The following is a 24,196-nucleotide window of genomic DNA, read 5'->3' on the forward strand; positions in this document are numbered from 1 at the left end:
TGATCCAAACCGTGCTTCATGCCAGAATTCCTCAAGGAGCGGGCTCTGCTATCTGTTCATCTTCTAAGCAGCCTAAATATTCTTACACATCTCCTGCTACTCGGAGGACACTCACTTCTCTGCCAGTATCAGTGGATTAGAATCAAATGAAGACTTTCCCATCCTTCCTTGTTTTCTTTCCCATCTCCCTCCCTTTCCCTGAGTGTAAAGTAGACAGAAGAGAAAGGAACACCTAACTGCCCGCTGGAACAGGTACGCGCCACAGAGACAGGCATGTGCCACTGTCTCTATTTACTTTAAGTTCTATTTCAGAGTAGTATCAGTAGCAATAACCTTAGAAGAAAGAAAGTTAAGAAAACTTGAAACTAGATCAGACCTAATTCTGTCCACACCCAATACAATGTTGGTTATATAGCAACCTCATGCAAGCAGCAACAAGGAAAGAAAAGAATAAAATGGAGATATGATTTGGGAAAGTACAGTAGGGATAGAGAAACACGGATCCAGAGAACACTGCCTTGTAAAACCTATGCTACTTTCTGTGACTCCACTCAAATTAACCATAACTTACTAATTTATAAATGTAAATAGACTTTATGAGAGATGAATGGATAAATAAACTGTGGTGTATCCAGACAATGGGATATTATTCAGCACTAAAAAGAAATGAGCTAGGAAACCATGAAAAAACATGGAGGAACTTTAAATGCATATTTCTGTGAGAGAAGCCAGTCTGAAAGGTTACATAATGAATGATTCCAACTATATGACATTCTGGAAAAAGCAAAACTATGGAGACAATAAAAAGATCAGTGGTTGCTAGGGACTAAGAAGGAGGGAGGGATGAACAGGCAGAGCACACAGACCTTTTAGAGCAATAAAAATACTCTGTATGATAACAGTGGTACATGCCGTTATACATTTGTCCAAACCCACAGAATGTACAATAACAAGAGTGAGCCCTAAGGTGCACTACCAACTTGGATGATTATGACATGTCAGTGTAGATTCAACAGTCTGGTCTGAGGGGAGACAGCAGTAACAGGGAGGCTAGGCATGTGTGGGGGTGGATGGGAGAGCTCGATACCTTCCTCTCAATTTTGCTATGAATCTAAAAAAATAAAGCCTATTAAAATAATAAAAAATAAAACTTAAAAATACATCCTTTATGATACATAGAACCTGTGGAAGACAAAAATTATCATCCTTTTTTTGTATATTATGGTAACATAAGAAGCAATTGTAGAATTGGTCTTCGAAGGAACTCTCCTGGCCGACAGACTGAGGCAGTGCTCCTCTCTGCAGTGTCTGCTGACGGTCACGACTCACAACAGGTGCTAGAAAGCTTCCCAGAATAAACACTTAAAGCTGAGCACAACTGATGTTGAGGCCTGCAGAGCAGTCTAAGCAGACCCTGATACGAGAGAGATGAAAGGAGGAGCGGTGGGGATCCCTGAAAGAGGATTCGTTCACGAGAAACAAGAATGAAACTGCAGAATGAGCTGCACTCTGCAACAGCCTCGTGGAGGATAATAGATACTTCCAGCACAGCGTGGACGGGAGCTTTTCCATTTCAACCATCCTGGGTCCGGGTGCCTTGTGGAAGGCAGGGGCTGTGTGTGCACTGACAGCTGTCTTACTAAACCCAGAAATAATTATGAGCTTGACCAACCTTGGGATGGCATTTCCTTGCCCTCACTCCTCAGTGAGGGGAACACAGAATGAGCATTCTCCTTCTCATCTCTCTGGATTCCTGAGACTGGGCACTCACTGACTGTCCAGTTCCACTGGCATCAGAACAAGAGTTACGACAACCAGAACAGAATGTCAGCTCAGAACCTGTGTCTCTGTTGGAGTTTAATGGCAAAGTCTCCCATGGTCACTGCCACAGGTGACCTTCCATGGCAATTAGTGAGGGCAAGGGCTCATTTTTTGGACTTGGACTGTCACCTGGGTTTACTCCACGAAGTGCTTGGTGAAGGTTCTTCTGCAAAAGACTAATCTCCCTGCAGCCAGGCAGGTGGAAATTAGGAGCCACCTACATTTAGGCTTTTACTTGCTTTGCACTCACCAGGTAATAAAACCTGAGACACGAGGCTGGAGTAAAATGGGTCCTGAGAAAACTGTCTTAATGAATCCATATTATCTTCAGTGACTCCATGCTGAATCAGCAAGGTGGCAAGAATGTATTCAGAAATGCTCAAATGTGTGGGGGGAAAAATATTTTAAACTTATCGCTGTCTGAATTATTACTGCAAAGGCCAGTTATTGTTTCGGTTTTGGCCCCATGCTTAGCATCATGCGTGAGTTTACATGCTGCAACTTATCTCAGGGTTTTCTGTTGTTTGTAAAGTTGATTGCCAAATGTCTTGGTATTATTTTATTCATTAGCTTCCTTTTTTCTTTTGAAGTCTGAAAAAACGTAGGGACAGAGTTACTGTTGGTGCCGTAATCTTTTATTCAAATAATCAGATAAATTTTTCAATGACACAGAGTGATAAAGGAAGTGTTTCATTACCTTCAGGCTGAAGATTCTCAGGGGGATACAAGGAACAGGGAAAAAAAAAGTTAAAAAACGTGCTGCTGTTGAATTCAACACAACCCACATGGCTGGACAGCTCTCCTGCCAGAGCCATTCCTGCCCCTCATTATAAAATGGTCATTAATGTTTAATACCTGCTGGAAGAGAGAATGGCTTTGTGAGCTATGGGCTGGGAGACTGGTGTTGTCTTCTTTCCTGGTATTTACAGGAGCTTCGGGGCTCCAGTGACATTTCCATTCCACTTGCTGCGTTTCCTCCACAGCTGATCCCTTAAAGGCAGAGGAACAGGTTGCTTTCCCCATCTGCTCTGTACCTCTGATCTCCAGGCTTGGCAAATTAGTTTTCAGACAAATAAAAAATATTTTGATAGTAAATCCTTGTTTATAATATCCCCCCGGGGAGGTAGTAATCAGCCTGAGAATATCAGGCAGGCCGGCAGTTGAACCACAATTTGAGTACTGCAATCTGGTCAAACATACTTTCCTCTTCCTTTGTTGCTGAATATTTTATATTTGTCATGTCTTTTGTTCTCCTCCTCAAAATCTCACTGCCCAAATAATAATATTTTGGAGGATTAACCATCATAAAGTAACCATAAGCACTGGAAAAATCATGTTTTTATTTCTTTCTCACTTAGACAATGAGTTTGAATTCATAAACCAGTAGTGTTATCTTTTGCAGACCTGTGAAAACACAATGTCTCTATATGTTTGGGTGACCGTATCTTTGTGACTGGTATATAAGTATCTATGCAAAATTGCACAAATGCAAAATCAGGTCTCTTAATTACTATTAAAAAGAAATAACTAGCAAATGACTAAGGAATTATTTAGAAACATGCTAAACCACCTGAAATATCAATATATTTTTTAAAAGAGGGATTCTAGTAATGTTAACTTAACTCCGACTGCAATTAAATTATACCAATAAACTGTTCCTGGTGTATTAATAGGTCTTTTACATTTTGGAGAATTTTGCTTCCAGAATTCTGGAACACAGATAAGGGCAGCAGTAGAAGAAATTTCTTACACAGAGCCCCATGGAGGACAGCAGTTTATATACCAGGGAGGAAAAACATAGGCAGAAAGAGAGGAAAAAAGAAGACAGTAATGGATCAAGCAATGAAAGAAATAGCATTACTAAGAAAAAAAAGTAGAGTGTGCCTCCCTTCCTCCTTTCAAGTTTTTCTCTTCAAAGCAATGCTGAAGGCACGAGCTGCTGCAGGATTCTAGGAAAAATTCTAGGGATCTGCCTGACTAATAGAGAGTATGGCCTGGATGATGGAGTCACTGAGAAGAACTGACGATGATGCCAAAACCTGAAGCCAGGAAAGGTGACTCAAGGAAGCCACTGTTGTCAGCAAGACTGGTACACAGAGATCAGATTGTGGGCAGAGTCGGAAACACTGGCCTCTTATAAAGACATTGACCTATAAAAATATATTAATTAACAATGTTGATGTAAGTCATATTCAAAGGCAGCTTGTAATTAAGAAGGAAAAAAAGGAAACAAGAACCAAAACAAAATCTTATCCACGTTTTAAATTCACCATTGAGTGCATGGAGGGTGGGTGGGGGGTAAAGTATCAAAAACCAAATTCCATTAAAGAAATTGCCCAAATAATTCCTCAAGAAAACAACAGCAATAACAAAAAAGAATTGATAAAGTTATTATAAAACAAGTGGGGTATTTTAAAGTGATACATCAGCAAAAGAATGCACATAGGATGGAATAAAAAGGGCAGTGGTGACAGAGCAACGATTTCGGAGAATGTAGCTGGTGGGAAAGGAATATAAGAGAAGGAGCGCATGTGAGAATCAGTTCAGGAAACAAATCATCAGAATTACATATGCAGGTCAACTAAGTGTAAGATTGGTTAAACTCTTAGAGGAAAACATAGGCAGGATACACATTGCTATATGTGAAGTGGATAAGCAGCAAGGACCTACTGTATAGCAAGGGAACTATACTGAATTTCTTATAATGAGCCATAATGGAAAAGAAACTGAAAAAATATATATGTATTATGTATATGCATAAATGAATCACTCTGCTGTACACCTGAAACTAATATTGTAATCCACTACACATCCAAAAAGTAAGAATAATAAAAAAGGGAAAAAACACTCTGACATAAACCGCAGCAATATTTTTTTTGGATCTGTCTCCTAAAGCAAAGGAAAGAAAGGTAAAAATAAACAAATGGGACCTAATTAAACTTAAAAGCTTTTGAATAGCAAAGGAAACTATATACAAAATGAAAAGACAACCTACTGAATGGGAGAAAATATTTGCAAATGATATGACCAATAAGGAGTTAATACCCAACATATAGAAACAGTGCATACGACTCAACATCAAATAAAACAAACAACCTGATTAAAAAATGAGCAGAAGAACTGAACAGACATTTCTCCAAAGAGGAAATTCAGGTGGCCAACAGGCCCGTGGAAAGATGCTCAGCATCACTAATCATCAAGGAAATGCAAATGAAAACCACAGTGAGACACTACTTCACAACTGTCAGAATAGCTATCATCAAAAAGAATACAAATAACAAATGTCTCTGAGGAGGTGGAGAAGAGGGAACCCTCGTACACTGTTGGTGGGAATGTAAATTGGTGCAGCCCCTGTGGAAAACAGTATAGAAGCTTCTCAAAAACTCCCATTCTCTTCAAAACTGAGATTGAGGACAAGAAAGTGGAGGGAATTTAGAGACCTCTTTATCATTGATAACATGTATATTTATGAAAAGAAATGGAGGTATATTAACTATGAACCCACATTCTTGTGTATTTGTCACTAAGCAACTTCCCCTAGAGAAGATCACATGTCAATTAAACTATGTACGTAATTTGATTTTAAACAAAGCCTATTCATCTACAATTAATATTTTAGAGACAGTGCTTAAAGATCATTAAATAAAGTATAGAACTTTAAGGCATCAGAATGATTTGTCAGTTAATTATACTTGGGTATCTACTTAAACTTCACCAAGGACAGGCTGATGCGATTTCATTTAAATTGCTATTTGTAAATTGGCTCCTACGGTGTTTCTATATATGGATCAATGGTTCTTGTATTTTCTTTGTGGCACATGCAACAATGCAGCCCCCCTAACATCGGTTCAAGCCAAGATATGAATGGTAGCAAAGTTCAGGGAGAAAAAATATCGTAATTACACTCTATGATCTGCCATCCTGATTGTATAAAACTTGGTCTACCCGTCCCCCATCTAGCTGAGTATTCCCAAAGAAAAGACCTACTTAGGACTAGGCACGGTAGATTAAAATGCAAACATTAAAGCAAACGAATTGCAATGTCAGTTATATAATGAAGCCCCTGTCACCTTGAGAGCTTCCCTTCCCACGTGAACGTGAAGCAGAGAGATCAGCAGCTTGGTAGCTGTAGCAACCGCACTGCCAAGCCTGAAGAGCCACCGTTTTCTATGCAGGTTTTGTGCCCCTCTGCTGCTTTGTACAGTCTGCTAATGTTAAGGCCTCTCAGATTCTCAACTTGGTGAATTCATCCAGCTGGGAAAATTGGAGCTGTGATCAGGAGACAAAAGGAGGCTTGCTTTGTGTCTGACAAAAGCAGGAAAACACCCTTCAGTTCAAGCAGACATGCTCCTAATGGCCACCCACAACAGCATCACAAATAACAGCAAATATTTATCACGCATATTCTTATTTAAATTCTGGTAAGAATACAGAGACAGATTACTTGGGTTAACAAATGACTGCATTAGTTGCCCCCAAAGCTTGAAAATTTGAGATATACATAAAAAAAAAAATCTGTGTGTGTTACATAGACCCGGAATTGTGTGCGATGCTGAGGAGTGTTTATCAGACATTTGCTAAATGTTATAACCAAGGAGTCTAGCATCAAAATCCAGATGCACCTATATAATTGTGTTTTCTCAACAGAACAAAACATAGTGTTCATAAATGAACAAGTTTCACATTTTTTTAATCTCCTACATCTTTAAAAGATTTAAATCTTTTTGTACATCTTTCTGGGAAAGGAGTGAAGAATATGAGAAAAAGTAAAAATGAAATACTCTTCCTGACCTGAGGGATACATCCTGATTTGTCATACATTTATAGTTTCCTTACCTCACCACTGCTCAGGAAAGTAAAGCAGATATCTGCCTTATCCCTGGAGCTACGAGGATGTGGAAGCCTCACATTTATGCTTGTGTCACAGAGACTGAGAGGTGTCTTACAGTGACCTCCTCTCTTCCTCCTTACTAACAGTCCCTCAATTTGGAGGGTGGGGAGTACTGTGAATGTCTTCAAGATTACATTTCCCAGCTTCCCTTGCAAAAAATGGTGGCCTTTCATTGGGCAGTGCTTTCAGAAAAGCTTTTTTCAAAAAGGCTGACCATTTATGCTCTTCTTCTTGCTGGAGCTACTGAGCATTTTATATCATGAAGCTGAGGACCAGACCTGAGGGACAGCAGAATGGGTAGCCACTAGGAGCTGCAAGGAGCCACTGCGGCAGCTGTGAACTCCCTACCTCCTGGCATCTCATTACATGAAAAATAAACAAATATCTGTCATATTCAAGACACTATATTCAGGTCTCTTACAAGTCACGAAATGCACTTTCCAACAGATGCAGCATAAAATAACCATATAAAGCTAAAAGGGTTTTAAACTATGTGCTACAGACTCAATGCTTTTAGAAGTGAGATGGGAAAGGCTATGGAATGAAGATTTAATTATTAAAGAAGATTTCGTGGGGGAGATATGAGTAGGCTAAAACTTGAACAGATGTGAGATTTATCTTAATAAAAAGTAAGGGGGTGGTTTAAAGATACAGATGAACAGGGAGAGGTTGGGGAACACTTAATAGCCTGGACTGGCTGGAGCACAGAAGTCAAGCCTTAACACACAAGAATTTGGCTTACATTTGATGAGTAACAAAGAACAATTACTATGTCATTCCTTGGAAAGTGACATAATAAAAGAAATATTTTGAGACAAATTATTTGTTAGGAAGATGTAGGAAAACTGACAGCAAAGAAAGAAGAGGCGCACACCCTGAAGGCAACAGCAATTGTTCTGAGAACACTGGGGCTCAGGTGGTGCTGCTGAATGGGCAGTACCCTGCAAGGGCGGAACACAGCCTTGGAAGAAGCAGAGGTGTCAGGGCGGAGCACACTCAGAGTGGGGGAAGCCGGTGGTTTCAGAGGAATGTGGGCACGGAGTTCACCTGGAACGAGGGAGAGACAGACAATAAGAAAGAGGAAATTGCACTGGCTCCCTTTCCAAAAGTGAGGTGAGCCAAATTTGGAGTTGGACCAGATAGAAGAGTCAAAACAGAGATGGAATTATGCACATTTTCCTCCCAGAGTTCCTGGCAATGGGATTTCCACTGATGCTAATAAAAATAAATAACCAATATATAAGTAAAGCAAAGAATAATTAGAGGTAGAATGTCAACTGGTTTGGTTATCTGTACCTTAGAAAGAAGACAGCAAGAGTCTGGGAGGGCTCTGTGGGGCAGATCAAGAGGTTCTGGCAAATACTTCCAGTCATGTATCAAAGGGTTATCATGAGCCTGCACATGCCTGGGTCTTACTGATGCAGAAGTTCTCCCACTAGTATTGACCAGTCCAGTTAATTAATAAATTGTGTACCTGTACATTCACTTCACCTGGTCCACTCCTTAGCCTCACCATCTGAGTCTGGGAAAAGGCCAAAGCAGCATCATCTTAGAGTGCCCTCTGGGAAGTGGTCTGCTCTCCCTCTCCCCCTAACCTCCCAGGAGGATCAGGTCCACCCAGGGTAAGGAGTAGAGCAGGAAGTCACCCACAGTTCTAGTAAGTAGTGTTTAGTATAAGGAAACAAGCAAACAAAGAAGAAAACTAAAGTGGAAAAGGGTTAGTAATAATATAAAAAATGTTGGTAGTTTTGCCACTATATTGGCACTACATAAATGTCAATGTGGTTAAAAAAAATAGAAGAATCTTAGACCTGCTTTCACCCCATACAATAGAATTTTAATTGTCTGCAATGTCCATTATTAACAGAATAGCTCGATATGGTTAAATGAAGTAGAAAGAGAAATGATTTCTATAAACATGCACTAGCCATAAAGAGATCACAGCCAAAGACTTGCAGACCCTTAGTTGGATAAATATATCTCAAAGAAATTCAGGAGTCACACCCACAACCTAGTAGGTATGGAGAGGGTGCTCATTAAATATCACTGAAATCAGAACGATATAAAATAAATAATCGCATTAATGTGGTAATTACCACACTCTTCTCCAATAACATTTTCTAATTCACTTACTAGAGTGAAAAAGTAAATTCTAGTCTGATAAGTAATATTTTCTATGAATAGCCACAATTCAGATCATCTGCCTATCTAAAACTAACATTTACTATATGATAGGCAACTTGCAAATAGGCAAGCGGTGTGAACTTGTGGCATAATAACTATAATTTTGTATTCCCAATTAAAAACTGTATTAAATACAAAACATCATAAAGTAGAATATTATAAACTACATGCAGTACCAGAGGTGATTCTGAAACTAGGAAACCCATTATATTTATAATAGCAGAATTCACTGCATATTTGTAATGATTCTTCAGTCTGGGTTATTTCCGTGTAAGACACTCAAAGTAAATTTATCCTTGGCTTTCGATTTTTTTTTTTTCGCATTTCAGTCACTGAGTGACTGACTAGTGAAAACTCCTCTTCCAGATGGCCCATGTGGTCTGGGTCAGACTTCCTATAGTCAAATGTTAATTCCCTTGAGGCAATATGCAAATGAAAGAGCACATATATGGAGAGCCAAAGCGACAGTGAATAATTCCAGCAACACTTTTTCTCAACTAGATGAGGTAAACCACCCTAAAAATATCCTAGTCCTTCAAAATTATAGTTACTAATGGACAAACATCAGAAATCTAAACAATGAAGTTTGAAACTGTGTACTTGTGCTTAACTTCACTTTCAAATGCAATGTTGTAACACACCAAGACTACACATACACATAGCATTTTCAAGAAATTATTCTGAAGTAATCAAGAAAAACTTTAAAATAAAAACAAACTTTGAAGACACGGAAAAAAAAAACCCAAAGCAACACTGAAATTTGAATTGATGATGCAGTTTATATTTTAATTTAACTTTTTGAATTTTTAACACATTCAGATAGTTCAACTTAAAAAAAATTGAAATGTCTACACTGAAACATCTTGTCTCTCCTCACTCCTCCCATCTGCCCAGGATTTCTGGGTGATTTCCATTTTTCCTCTAGTTCCAGTGAAATCCTGTGAGATTAATGGGCACTGTACAGAAACAGATGTATGTGCATAAACTCACACATACACACACATAGGAATTTAATACATGATAAAGAGGACATTTCAAATTGGGGGGGATTGACTATTCAATAAAAATCATTGAATCTGGAAAAAATATTTTTATTTATAGTACAGAAATGTGAATGAGTAAATGTATTCCAGGTGAACTCAAGTTACAAATCTTAAGACCATAAAATTAGTAGCACTAAATGTAGTATAACTTTTATCATCACCCTGAGGTTAGCAAGAATATTGATAGAAAGCCAAGAAACATAGAAGTAACGACTACCAAAACTAAACTACTTAAGAGTTTAAAATTTCTCTTCAAGAAAAAATTCTTTAACAGAAGTTAAATGGTAGAAAGTTAAATGTCACTGGGACACACATATATATATATATATATATATATACAAACACACAATGTGTACTATGGAAGTTTTAATATTCAAAATCTATAGAGTTCCTATTTCTATATTTACATAAGAAAAAGAAAACAACTGAATAGAAATAGCACAGGCTATAAAGAAGCAATCCACAAAAGAAGAAATAAAAATGGACAGTAAATATTTTTTAAAAGATGCTCAGCTTTACTAGGTGTCAAAAATGTACATGAAACCAACAAGATACAAATTTTTACCTTTTAGATTGGTAAAACAAAATTAGATTGATATCAAGTGTCAGTAATAGAGTGAAGAAATCTCTAGTCTCAAACTTTAGAGGTATAAATAAATAAATAAGTTTTATACACACACACACACACACATATATGGAGGCAGAGAAAATTTATATACTAGAACTTTAAGAAAGTTAAGAAAGACAGCCCAAGCTGGCAAGGACCACGCACGCCACCCATCCCTCAAGAGAAGCAGTTGTCTTAAGAGACCGCAGGACGATTTTAAAGAGACTCCCAGGCCATGAGGAACATCAGGCAGAGGGCATTGGCCTTTGGCAAGCAGTTGAACAGAAGTGGGGCCAGTAGGAGGGTAGAAGACCAAGTAAGGAGTAGAGAGTGATGATATCATTTATTGTGACTTCTCTTTTCTTTAAGGAGGTTTCAAAGCTCAGGAATTTGGGGTATGATAGGCTTTTTGGAGGGAAACACTGAAAAGGGAATAAACTTTCAACAAATAAAGCATTGTGAAGGATGTAAAGGGCTGATTCATGGGGAAGCTCTGAACTACCACAGATTCTGGGGTTGGAATTTGGTCCAAGTTGAACCAGAGCCTTTATGGTCAGGAGCTGTCTAGTATTAAAACTTGAATCAATAAGAAAAAATAAGAAGGACACAATGTGTGTCTCTGTGTTTGTGTGTGCATATACATACCTAGTTAATTTAGCATAACTTGTTGTGTCACTATTTTGTTACAGCACTTTGCACCTTGGAAATAATTTTATGTTTTAAAAGTATATATATTTGCACTTCTGAAAAGCAGTTATTACTTGTTTTCACTCACGGTTGGCCATCCATTTTTAGAGACTGAATACTCTCAGGCAATGAGCAAAGAGGCTGTATTGTGCTGTCCTTAGAAAAGTGTTTACTCACAATCTGCCTCCTCTACCTCTGGCTTTATTGCTTTTATTTGTATCAAATAAAACATACTTAGTTTAACAGATTTATTTAAACTATAAGGCTAACCATGCTCTGCTCCCAAGAAAAAGAAGGCACTCCCTTGTCTAACCCCAATTTTCCTTAGCTGTTTTCTCTTGGATTTATTTTCTTATATACATAAAAGCTTTATTTCTATTTCTATACATTTCAACATTAGACATCATCTATATTCTTCTTTTATGAAAGAAGAGGATGTAATTCTCTTAGGTCACTAACCCAACTCATGATTCCCCTATGTCCTTCTCAAAATAGGTACATCATAATTTTTTACTAAATCAAAATACTATGATTATATTTTCCAGCATAACTGAGATATAAGTAACATATAACATTTGTAAGTTTAAGGTGTACAATATGATGATTTGATACACATACGTATTATGAAATAATTACTACAATAAGATTGGTTAACACATTCATCATTTCACATAATTACCATCTTTCTGTTGTAGTGGTTATGAAAACATTTAAGACCTATGCTCTAAGCAAGTTTCAAGTTTACAATAGAGTATTGTTAACTATAGTCACCAAACTGTACATTAGATCTCCAAACTTAACTCATCATATAAGTGGAAGTTCATACCCTTTGACAAACATATACTCGTTTCCCCTATACCCCAGCCCTTGGCAACGAACAAACAAACAATCTAGTCTCTGTTTCTATGAGTTCAACTTTTTTAGCTTCCACATATAGTTGAGATCAAAGAAAATTTGTCTTTCTCTATTTGGCTTATTTCACTTAGCATAATGCCTTCAAGTTTTATCTATGTTGTCACAAATGGCAGGATTTCCTTCTTTTTTATGGCTGAATAATATTCTAACACACACACACGCACACACATACACACACATATCAGGTTTTCTTAATCCATTCACCCACCAATGAACACTTAAGCTGTTTCCAAGTCTTGGCCATTGTGAATAAATCTGCAATGAACATGAGAATGTATATATTTCTTTGAGATAGTGATTTCATTTTCTTTGTACATATAAGCGGAAGTAGGATTGCTGTTAGTTTTATTTATTTTGGGGGGGAATCTCCTTAATTTTTTAAATTGGATTATTTTGCTTTGTGTATTGAGTTGTATGAATTTCCCTATATATTTTGGATATTAACTTTTTACCATATATGCGGTTTGCAAATATTTTTTCCCATCCTATAGGTTTCCTTTTCATTTTGTTGATTGTTTCTTTTTCTTTGCAGAAGTTTTTAGTTTAATGTAGTCCTGATTATTGATTTCAGCTTTTGTTGCTTGTGTTTTTGGCATCGTATCCAAAAAGTCACTGGCAAGATCAATGTCAAGGAGCTTTTTCCCCTACATTTTCTTCAGAGTTTTATAGTTCCAGGTCTTAAATTTTAATTTTCACAAGTTTATTTTTGTGAGTCATGTAAGATAGGGGCTCAATTTCATTCTTTTGCATGTGTATATCCAATCTTTCCAAGTCTTATTAAAAGACTACCCTTTTCCCATTGAGTATTCTTGAGTCTTTTATCAAATATTAGTTGACCATATATGTCAGGGTTTATTTCTAGGCTCCTGATTCAGTTCCATTGCTCTAAGTGTCTGTTTCTATGCCAGTCCACTAGGTAAGTTACTACTCTTCCAATATATTTTCCCAAATGTTTTTTTTTAAATATAGTCAGTTATAGTATGTCAATTTCTGGTGTACAGCACAATGTCCCAGTCATGCATACATTCATTTTCATATTCCTTTTCATAAAAGGTTATTACAAGATATTGAAAATAGTTCCCTGTGCTGTACAGAATAAATTTGCTAATCCCTTTTTATATTACAGTGGCTAACATTTGCAAATCTCAAATTCCCAAATTTACCCCTTCTCACCCCCTTTCCCTCAGTAACCATAAAATTGTTTATTATGTCTGCAAGTCTGTTTATGTTCTGTAGATGAGTTCATTAGTGTCCTCTTTTTTCTTTCTTTCTTTTTTTTAATATTCCATATATGAGTGATATCATATGGTATTTTCCTTTCTCTTTCTGGCTTACTTAGAATGGTGATCTCTAGGTCCATCCATGTTGTTGCAAATGGCATTATTTTATTCTTTTTTAAGGCCGAGTTGTATTCCATTATATAACTGTACTACAACTTCTTGCTTTTGACATATCTTTTCTGCTGTCATCTTCTCTCCTGTTTTTAATTTCATTATGAATTTAAATTTTTATTCATATACTGTTATTTTTGTAGGAGGTTTCCAAGAAGTATGAGTAAAAAGGAAATGAAAAATATAATCACTAATAATTAACTAGTTTTCCATATATCCTCCTTGTCATTATTTCATATTTGGCTGAGTAGTTTCCACCCATAAAACTACTCACAGACAATAGACATGCAAGTCGTAATGGTGGATGTACTGCAAAAATTCCAAAGCATAGGAAAGTGCCAATTTTATAGTTGTTCTTAGTATCTTGAAGGAAATGGTTGAAAACACATTTTAAGCAGATATTTTAAGCAGATAATTAGGAATTGATAGAAATTATTTGTCATTATGAAGGTTATCATAAACATCATTTCAGACCAAGAAGACTGACCAACAACTGAATAAATGGGACCTGGAAGAAATTATAGCCAGATTTATGTCATGACCTTATAGGTTCTGAAAAGGAAGAAATAATTGCCAATGTATGAGAGCTGAAGTTCATCTCCATTAAAATACCATATAATAACAATAAACATAGTATTAATTCAGCTTCTAGTTCCATTTTCATAAACATCTCATCCCACATTTGATGTGATTTAAATATATATATTTTTAATTGATGGAGAAAAGATTGGTTTGGGCACTTGTCACTGAATCATTATCAGTGATTATTTCTGGAAAGGGAGGGAAAAAGAGACTTCTACTTTTTTTAGGTTTTTTAAAAAATAATGGGCCTATATTATGCTTGTGTTGAAAAAGAAAAAAAAAGTGAGAGAAAAGTGAGAGAAGGGTAGGAGAGCTGCTAAGAAGTCTAAATAAAAATTATCCCATGAAGTCATCATATCATTTTATGATGAAATATGAAATGTTTTCTATATCATTTTCTATGATATGATATTTTATCAACTGGAATGTTCTTCACTATTACTCATATCTATGACTATTGGGATGCTCAATGATACAATTAGCAAAGAATTAATGTATGTCTATTATGGAGACATGAAAGAGACATAAAATACAGTCAACCAGCAGTCACTCACAGAGCATATGCGTATTTGGCTTTCTCCACTTCCCATTTAATGCCTCTTACTCTTCATCCCAGCACCCTAGGATCACTTTCCAAATAAACTTCTTTCATGTCAGGCTTTCACTCAGGCTGATTTGTGAGAAATTCAGGCTAGTCACTACTACATTTATCAATTTTCTTAATTTCATATTTTTAAAAAGACTCATGTTTATCAAATATGGGAAACTCTATTAGCTACAATACCAAAACAGGAAGTAGAGTTTTCATTTTCCCTGACATTTCTGAAAATTCTTTTTTAACCTCCAATTTCTTTGTTAATAAGACTACACTAAGAGGTATTGAGCAAGTGACAGTAGCACTGTTCTGGAAATGCTGTTTGTTGTCTATTCTTCAAATATTTGGTACGCACTCATAATTTGGGGATTAATTCACTTTTTCATCTATAACAGTGGCAACTCATTAAGGCATTTGTGCTATTACCATATCTTAATTTTATTAAGATAACCAACTTCAAATGTGAATATACCGAAGAATCATAATGTTTATTACCTATGAATAGAATAGTCAGGTGAAAAAAAATAAATTAACAATTAACATCATAAAGCATCATAAGCCCTTCACTCAAACTACATGAATTTTTGCATAAGGACCTAGTGTGATTAGTCCTGTGAATTGCACGTTGACATACTAGCTAGTAAGGATGGGCAGGCATGGTTGTAGAAATTTAATATTTTTCCTACAAACCTTTAATTATGTTACGCAATGATATGATCCAGGGTTATAGTCATTAAAACAGCCATTTTAAAAAACTAAAAGTAGGTAGCATTTTGTTTTCTAGTTACCCAAAATGAATAGCAGCAGGCAAAACACACATGCACACAGCCAAACTTAACCAAACTGCCTTTCATGCTTCAGGGCCAAGATAAATCCACTCAGCTCCTTGAAGCTAAGCCAGAACCGCTTCCTTACCAACACAGAGACTATCTTAAGCTACTAAGATCAGTTCAGAATTCACCATATGTTTGCTGATAACCAAACTAATAACAAATCTTGTGTTATGTTTAGAGGTGCCTGTAGAATATACTGCTGATAATTCACATTATAAATAGAAATAAAATAACTAGTTTGATCTTTTCAAATTGAAGGGCTGTAAATAAAGATGACACCAAGAATTGTGGCCTGTTTTCCAAGTAATGGCTATAATTTTACAACCTGTATAATCTTACAACTAGTATCCAATAGGTATAATCTTTTAACTGGCTGATCATGAAAACTTAGCACTAGGAAATGTTCTTTCAAAATAGGCTCAAAAACCTAACATTTTGAAATTGTTTGAATTTACAACTGAAGATACTTAGGAGGGTTTTCTTTTTGGTAAGTATTTGCATTGAAAAAAAAAATATATATATATATACATTAAAGAGCAATGTATATAAGGTAACTGCACAGCTCAACAAATTTTGATGAATTCACACACCAAGATGATTACCTAGACCAGGACTGAATATTCTGACTTCCGTCACCATAGATTAGTTTTGCTTGCTATTAAACTTCAGATAAATGTAATCATACATTATCCTATAATATGTATTCTTTTGAGTCTGGCTTTTTTGCTTAATATTTTGTCTGTAAGATTCATCCACATTTTTACTTACAGCCATAGTCTGATCTTTTTTCTGTGCTATGAAATATTCCATTGTAGAATATGTCACAATTTATTATGGGTTGTTTGATGAACAACTGGGTTATTTCCAGTTCAAGACTCTTACATATAAAGTTAATATAAATGTTTTGTACACAGTTTTGGTGAATATATGTATGCATTTCTGTTGGTTGTAAATCTAAAACTGACATTTCTTGTGACAGGAGGTATGTGTTTAGTTTTAGTAGACAGTTCAAAAAGTTTTCTAAAGTAGTTATACCAATTTACATTTCCCAAGAAGTGTGAGAGTGTGTTAGTTGTTCTACATCTTTACCTATAATTGATGCTATCTGTTCTCTGTTTTTTCATTTTAGTTATTCTGCCCAGCGGGTAGTGCTATGTTATTATAGATAGAACATGCATTTCTCTGTTAATTAATGATATTGAGTATTCTTTCCTATGAATGACTTGCATATAATCCTAAGTGCCTATTGAAGTCTTCTGCCCACTTTACTTGGATTTTCTTATTTCTTTATTTTATTACAAAAAAACTGTATTACATTTATTAATACAAGTTCTTTCTTTGATACATGAATTTCAAATATCTTTACCACTCTAGGAAAAAAAAAACAGTACACCAGTAAGTAAAAATCTCAATTTTTCTTTTCTATACAGGAGTACTTCATTTTCCCTAAAAAAAAAACCACTATATATTTTTCTATCTCTATGTATTTTTATATCTCTATATCTTTACCACTCTAAAACTTGAGTTTTCAAGGTATATTTTGATGAACAAAATGTCTTAATTTTTAATAAGACTCTATTTATCAAGCTTTTCCTTTATAGTGTTTTTGTGCCCTTTTAGAAAGCTTTGCTCATTATGCTTAGTGAAATAAGTCAGACAGAAAAAGACAAATACTATATGATATCACTTATATGTGGAATCTAAAAAATACAAAAAATTCCTGAATAAAACAAAAAAAAAGCAGACTTACAGAAACAGAGAACAAACTAGCAACTATCAGTGGGGAGAAGGAAGGTGAAGAGGCAGTATAAGGGTAGGAGATTTTTAAGGGGTTATTATGGCATTATATGAAATCATGTGTATGAAACTTTTGAAAAATGTAAAGCACTGTAGAATTTAAAGAATATTTCATTCAATTAAAAATAATAAAAATAAATAAAAATTTTAAAATAGCTTTGCTCGACTCATGGTCATGGAAATCTTGTCCTATGTTAACCTTAACCTTTGTTTTACTTTTCATATTTAAGCATATTATATTTAAGCATTCCACATTTAATTAAGCACATTTAAATCCACCTGAAATTAAATTTAAAATACAGTATAAAGTAGGAGTTAAGGTTTATTTCTTTTACATGAATAATCTAGTTCAATTAATCCAGCTCAATTTATTCTTTAAAATCTTTTCTTCAAAATGCATTAAATTGAATCTTCATTGAAAGTCAAGTGACTGTTTATGTATAGATGTTTCTAGAGCACTGTTCTGCTCAATTTATCTACCTTTGTGCCAGAATCATCCTACTTTAATTTTAGAATTTTATAGTAACTGTTTGCATCTAGTGATAAATTTTCCAACTTTGATCATCAAGATGGTCTTGACTATTCTAGATTCTTAGATTCTCCATAAAATCTTTAGAACTAGGTTATCAACTTACATTAAAAAAATGCTGGTGGAACTTTAGTTGGGATTACATTAAATCTATAAATCAATTTAGAGAGAATAGACATCCTTACATTGTATATTCCAACCCTTGGAAATGGCATATCTTTTCTTCTACTTAGGTCTTCCCTCATTTACTTTGATAATATTTTGTAGTTTGTCAAATGATTGACAGATTTACTTCCAGGTATTTAATGTTTTCATGCCATTGTTAAGAGTATCATTTTGAAGTATATGTATGCATGTTTATCGCCATTATGTAAAAAAAGACAACAATTTCTTTTCACATTTACCTTGTATTCAGTAATCTTGCTAATTTACTTATCAAGCCTGATACAACTTTCTTTGGGATTTTCTATGTACACAATCACATCATATATCTGAAAAAATGGCATTTTAAATTTGATTTTTTGTTTGTTTGTTTGTTTGTTCTGTTGCACTGGCATCCTCGTCTTATTCCTGACTCTAGGAGAGAAAGAATTAAGTCTCCCATTAAGTGATTAGCTGTAAGTTTTTTAGAGATATCCATTAATAGTTAAAGAAACACTTCTTTCTATATCTAGCTCTAAGAGATTTTACCATGAGTGAGTATTGAATTTTATCAAAAGCTTTTTCTGCATTTATTGAGATGATCATGTGGTTTTCATATTCTTTTACTGTGGCATCTTACAATGATTAGATTTTTAATATTAAATCAACCACATATTCCTAGAATAAACTTAACTTGGTCATGATATGTTTGATTTGCTAATATCTTATGTAAGATTTTTTGAATCTATATTTATATATGAAATTGGTTTTTAAATTTTCCTTCATGTAATAACCTTGCTAGGTTTTGATTTCAAGGTTATGTTGCCTCATAAAATGAGTTGGGAGATGCTTCTTCTTTTTCCATTTTTTGCCTTTTTTCCTAGGGGATGGCCCTTTATGAGCCTCAAATAAAAGTCCTGGGTATTTATGAGGGACCTTCCTCAGTACCGTCAGATTGCCAAAATGTCTGCAGCTTAGCTTTTTATCCTCTTAGCAACTATATTCTGCTCAGTTTCTATGTGTCTCATCCTGTGCACATACAGCTTAGAGGTAACCAAATGACTCAAGGGGAAACTGCACTCAGAATGCTGGGTTCAATTCTCTGCAGATATCTCTCCTCAGCACAAAGGCCTTTCAAGTACTAGATGTCTCAGTAGCTCTAAATTCCAATTTTTGTACCCCTTTCCCAATGAAGCTTCCAGAACTCAAAGGTGCTGCTTTATTTTCAACCAATGTGCCATGTCCCAAGGTGTAAAAACAGCAATTAATGTAGGACTCACCTCATTATTTCCTTTCTCTATGGGATCTCAGCCTAGATTGTTCTCAATGACTTCATAAAGATCTTTCTTTGTTTGTTTACCTTGTATTTTATCTAGCTTTCAGGGTTAAGATCATCAGAAAGATTAGTCTGGTAGGGAACTACTGAACAGAGCTCTAAAATCAAGGACCTTGCAGCATGATCACCTCTCACTCTGGCATTTCACATCTGGGAACAAACTGCTTTTTTGCTGAGGTCAGGAGTGTGCGCCCCAGTCAGGGGCAGGATGAAAGACTGTCTCACTCGCCTGAGCCCTGTCATTGTTCCATGACTGGGAGTTGTCTTCACGGTCTATTGGTGCTGCCTCCAGATAGCAGGTATTAACCGTAATATTATTAACAAGGCTAGGCATGGGGCATAATTCTACCCAAACTGGATGGCTTAATTTTGCTCAGTTGACACTAAAACAGGAGATACCATATGATATTTTAAGTTTTTTGTTTGTTTGTTTTTCTGTTCAAACAGCTACCATTTCCTTCTATATAGAGGAAGGATAAAACATTAACTCATAAATCAGAAATTTGAATCTATCATCTGAGCAAGAACAACTTATAGACCTATGATTGATTCATTACCTGTAACTTCAACAGTCACAGTATTTCAAGAGATGTTGATAGCATAGATTTCTTACACATGGGTCCAAACCTCTGTCCTATTAATGCTGACCATATACAGAAAGAAATGTGTAATAGAGTCAAGAGAACTCCTCTGGACAATCTATTTCCTGATTTCTGTTAAAGGGATAAAATATCTATTGGCTGAAATACTATTCCTGTCCTTTAGGAATTCATGGACTAATTAGGAAACAATTAAAAAGGCAACTGTGGAACAACACTGATAACACTTACATGCATTTACGGGAGCTGGCAGCTTTCTCCCAAATCTGATTGCACTCATTGGTAGTACATAACTATTTTTAATTTTAATTTCTCACTACATAAATACATTGTAAGCTTCTTGAGGACAGAAGCTCTTCACTTAGCCTTCTTCATAAAGCCTAAAGCAATACTCCATGATATTTGTAAAATAAAAAGGGTTTCTGATGTAGCCAGGTCAACTCCCTTCCAGAGCAAACTTCCTGCTTCCAAGTGCATGCACACACACATGAGAAAAGGAGGTATGTTCTGACCCCTCAGAGTGCAGCAGAACGTAAAACTGTCTCTGAGAGAGGACCATTAACATCAGGAGGGAGAAAACTACCACTCACACCACATACTTCTTCCAAAAAGATTCTTCTGCATATGATTCAGAAATTACCTGTGAATGATACATAAAAATGTTCTTAAAGTTAATGGGGGTTTAGTTTATGCTGTCAAATAGTCTATTTGAGCACTCGGATTTTTACTTGAGGGTTGATAATCAGCCCTCCTCAACCTTTTCAGCCTGACTTGTATAATGAGGACAGTGTTCCTGCAACTGCAGCAAAAGGTTAATTTCTCAAAGCGAAGCATATGCAATAAATAAATAAAATTCAAATATGTCAAAGGAAGTAATGGTTGCCTCATTTAGTGGGAAGTTCTTAGTGTGTGAGACAGAGTCCTCTTTATATACATAACCAAAGTGTTTTCAAATCAACTTTGCTATGCTTCCTTCTCCTGTCATTTAAAATCACCTGAAGCTTAACAGGTTATGAGTTTTATTTGGTTTTCCATCTTTTGCGTAGTTCTTTCTTAAGGAAATTCTTTCTTGCACTATCATGACAAACTTACAACCACTGGGGCCCAAGTAAAGAGCTCGCTTCCTTATGAGTCATTCACGGTGTCTGGCTTTCAGAAGCATTCAGTTCTGATACTGAAGAATGTCTAAGTTTCTCTCAATTTTATATAGTTGTGACCAACACAATGCCTGTTTATAATAGCAGCTCAAAAAAATCAACTGTTATTAACCATCTCTGCAATTATCAGTAATTAATATCTATTAATAAAAAAGTAGAAAGACAGAGAAGAGTTGCTGGAAAAAAAATAACCAGAAATCTCTCTATTATTAAGAGAAGCAAAATACAGAAATAATGACTACAGGAACCATTCATGAGTCTCATAACCTTGGTTTATGTGTATTGAACACATCTTAGTTGCTCTGTGGGACTGAAACTGATTAAAAGGCAAGGTCCTCTGTCAGTAGGAAAGATAATTTAATATAACGAACTTAAAGTAATTAATTGAAGTAACATCAAAGACTATTCCTATATCTGTTGCGAACATAGTTGGATATGTATATGGATTTAGTACAAGCGCATATTATGTTATATATGTTAAATCTATGTTAATAAGCACATGTTTTTTGTTTTTTTTAAAACCTTCATTCAAAGGAACTGAGACTGTGTGACTGGAAAAGATTATTACCTTTCAGGTTGTACTTAAATATAAAAGGGAAAGAACTGTTTAAGGCACTGATGCTAAAGAAAGCTTTGACAATTACAGCACATTTGAAAGTACTATTTCAAAATAAAATGTGTTACCTCCTTTTTATTGTAATGAGAAAGGCCTTGGTTTGAATCTCAGTTATAGTAAGCCACCACTAGACTCTAATTTTCAAAACTGAGGTAATATACAGCATACTAGGTGTAAAAGTCAGAGGTCTTCACACCTGTTCTATTGCCCTTAATTCCTGCTTGATGGCTGCCAGTAAAGATATGCAGGCTTCAGATCTTAGTCTTCTGGTGAAGACTGGGAACTACTCAAATTAAACACTTAACCCACAAAACTGCAGCATTTCCAGGTGGAACGTGTCACAAGTGTCAACTCTAATGGCTCTTTCATGCAGAAATCTTTGGAATGACAGGCCTCTATTTGATTACTACCAGTGACAAGAAGCTCACTACTTTGCAGAGTGTTCACTATTAAACTACTCTAATCCAGTTAAAGTCTGCATTTTATATCTCTAACCATTGCTCTTAATTCTTCCCTTTGAAAACATAGATAATTGAATCCTATGACCAAATTAAATCTTTCAAGTGTCAAAAGAAAGCCTTATATCTGCATAGTGCCATCCAACACATTCAAGACATAATAAATGCTCAAAATATTTGTTAGGTGAATAAATGAATTGTTTTAGCTCTTTGAGCTAACAGTGGAGGTAATAAAGTAGAACTCAAGAAAATTTCTCTTTTTCTTTCTTTCCACCATCCTTTTGTCTCATTTCCCAGACAAATATCACATTAAAACACATTTGCAGATTTACTGGTGAATAAGGCTGATTGAAGAGCAACGGATTAACTGAGAACTCCAAAGTATTAAGCCAGGAAGTCAATTTGGGCTCTGAATTCCCAGGGCTTCTGATTCATAACAAGTGTAGAAAAACATTAAAGCCACCAGAAATGACATTAAACCAGAAAGGATGGCTGAGGGGTGCTTATCCTCATGGTCAAGAGACCCCATGGCTCTGCTTTTTCAAAAATAGGACTAAGCCTTTGTTGCTTCAGGTGACATCTTTGAAAGAGGCTGACAAGTCAGTGACCTGCAACATTAGCTTCTGGACAATTCTTCCACTGCTTGTGACCTCGGGAGAACATTCCAGCCTAGTGTGAAAGTCCTTTGAAGTGAAAGATGACCCCCATCTTAGTTTTTCTGGAACACAGAGCATTATTTTGGATGAAAACAACTTATGCAAACAAAAACCAGAAGGTGCGAACTCTCACCTCAGAGTCTGGTAGCAAATGAGCCTGAAAGACTTCAGCAGAGTTAAGCTCAGTGATTGGCCAAGAAAACAGCCAAAGGTTGGGAAGGCTATGTTTGAAATCATCTGGGCTTTGGGTCCAAGAGCACAAAAGGGAAACAGCCATGGGGTCATTTACTTGAAAAAGGGAAAACAACGAGGCCTAAAATATAAACTGACATCAAGAAAAGAAAATGAAACATAGCTCTTTCGACTTCAATAAATGAAGGGTATAAATTCTCTCTCCGAATCACAAATGCTTCCTCCTTGTTGCTCAACTGATTTACTGTATTTGCTAATTTAGTTAGAACTCCGCCCAAGTGTGCAGCATCAGCTAGGAAGTGGAGGGAAAGGCACATTCTCTGTATTTCTTCCGGGGAAGGCACATGGTGCCACTTTGGCATCATTGATCACAATTGATCAGGTGGCTGATACTTCACATTTCATATGTCGCCGATCTTTCAAAACATTGACGCAATACAGAAAATGAAGCTGAATATAGACTTGTCAACGTGTGAGAGAGAGAACTTAAGTCTTCAGAGTTTTACTGCCTGGGTTCACAACCCAGATCCTGTTAGGTGACCTGGGAGAAATTACTTCCCTTAACTGTGTCTCACTTTCCTCTCCTGTGAAATGGGGCAACAGTAGGACCTGAGTCAGAATATTTTGGTCGGAGTTTCAAAGAGGTGATGTGCGTAATGTTCTTAGTAAGTACACCAAAATACTATTAGTTCTGTAATAATAATGCTTATTATTATATAAATAATTATTTTATGTAATCCAATTGTTGTTTATAGTACTATTTATATTTCTCATTTATCTACAATGATACATTTATAAATATAATCACCAATGTAATTATTATTACTATTATCATCATTATTATTATACCAAGTAGTATTGAATCTAAAACACCCAGAAATTTTTTCTGTATTCTACTGGCCTCGAGCAGCATTTGGGGATAGAGCCAGATGCCTAGGGATGAGGAAGGCAAGTCTTTTGTTACTAATAGAGAGACAGCCGGCTGGAACTCAGAAACCTCCAGAAAGCAGTTCCCTCGGGGGTAATCATCTCCCCTCTCTCACACCCCCTGCCACATGCACGGCATTCTTCTAATCTCCAAAGGCTGGTGCTGGGCCCAGCTCCTGGGGTTTATTTTGATAAATGTTTCAGGCTACAGAGTGCCAAGAAACTTGATTCCTTTACTT

This window comes from Vicugna pacos, chromosome 5 (assembly GCF_048564905.1).
Source record: "Vicugna pacos chromosome 5, VicPac4, whole genome shotgun sequence".
In the NCBI taxonomy this organism is placed as follows: Eukaryota; Metazoa; Chordata; class Mammalia; order Artiodactyla; family Camelidae; genus Vicugna; species Vicugna pacos.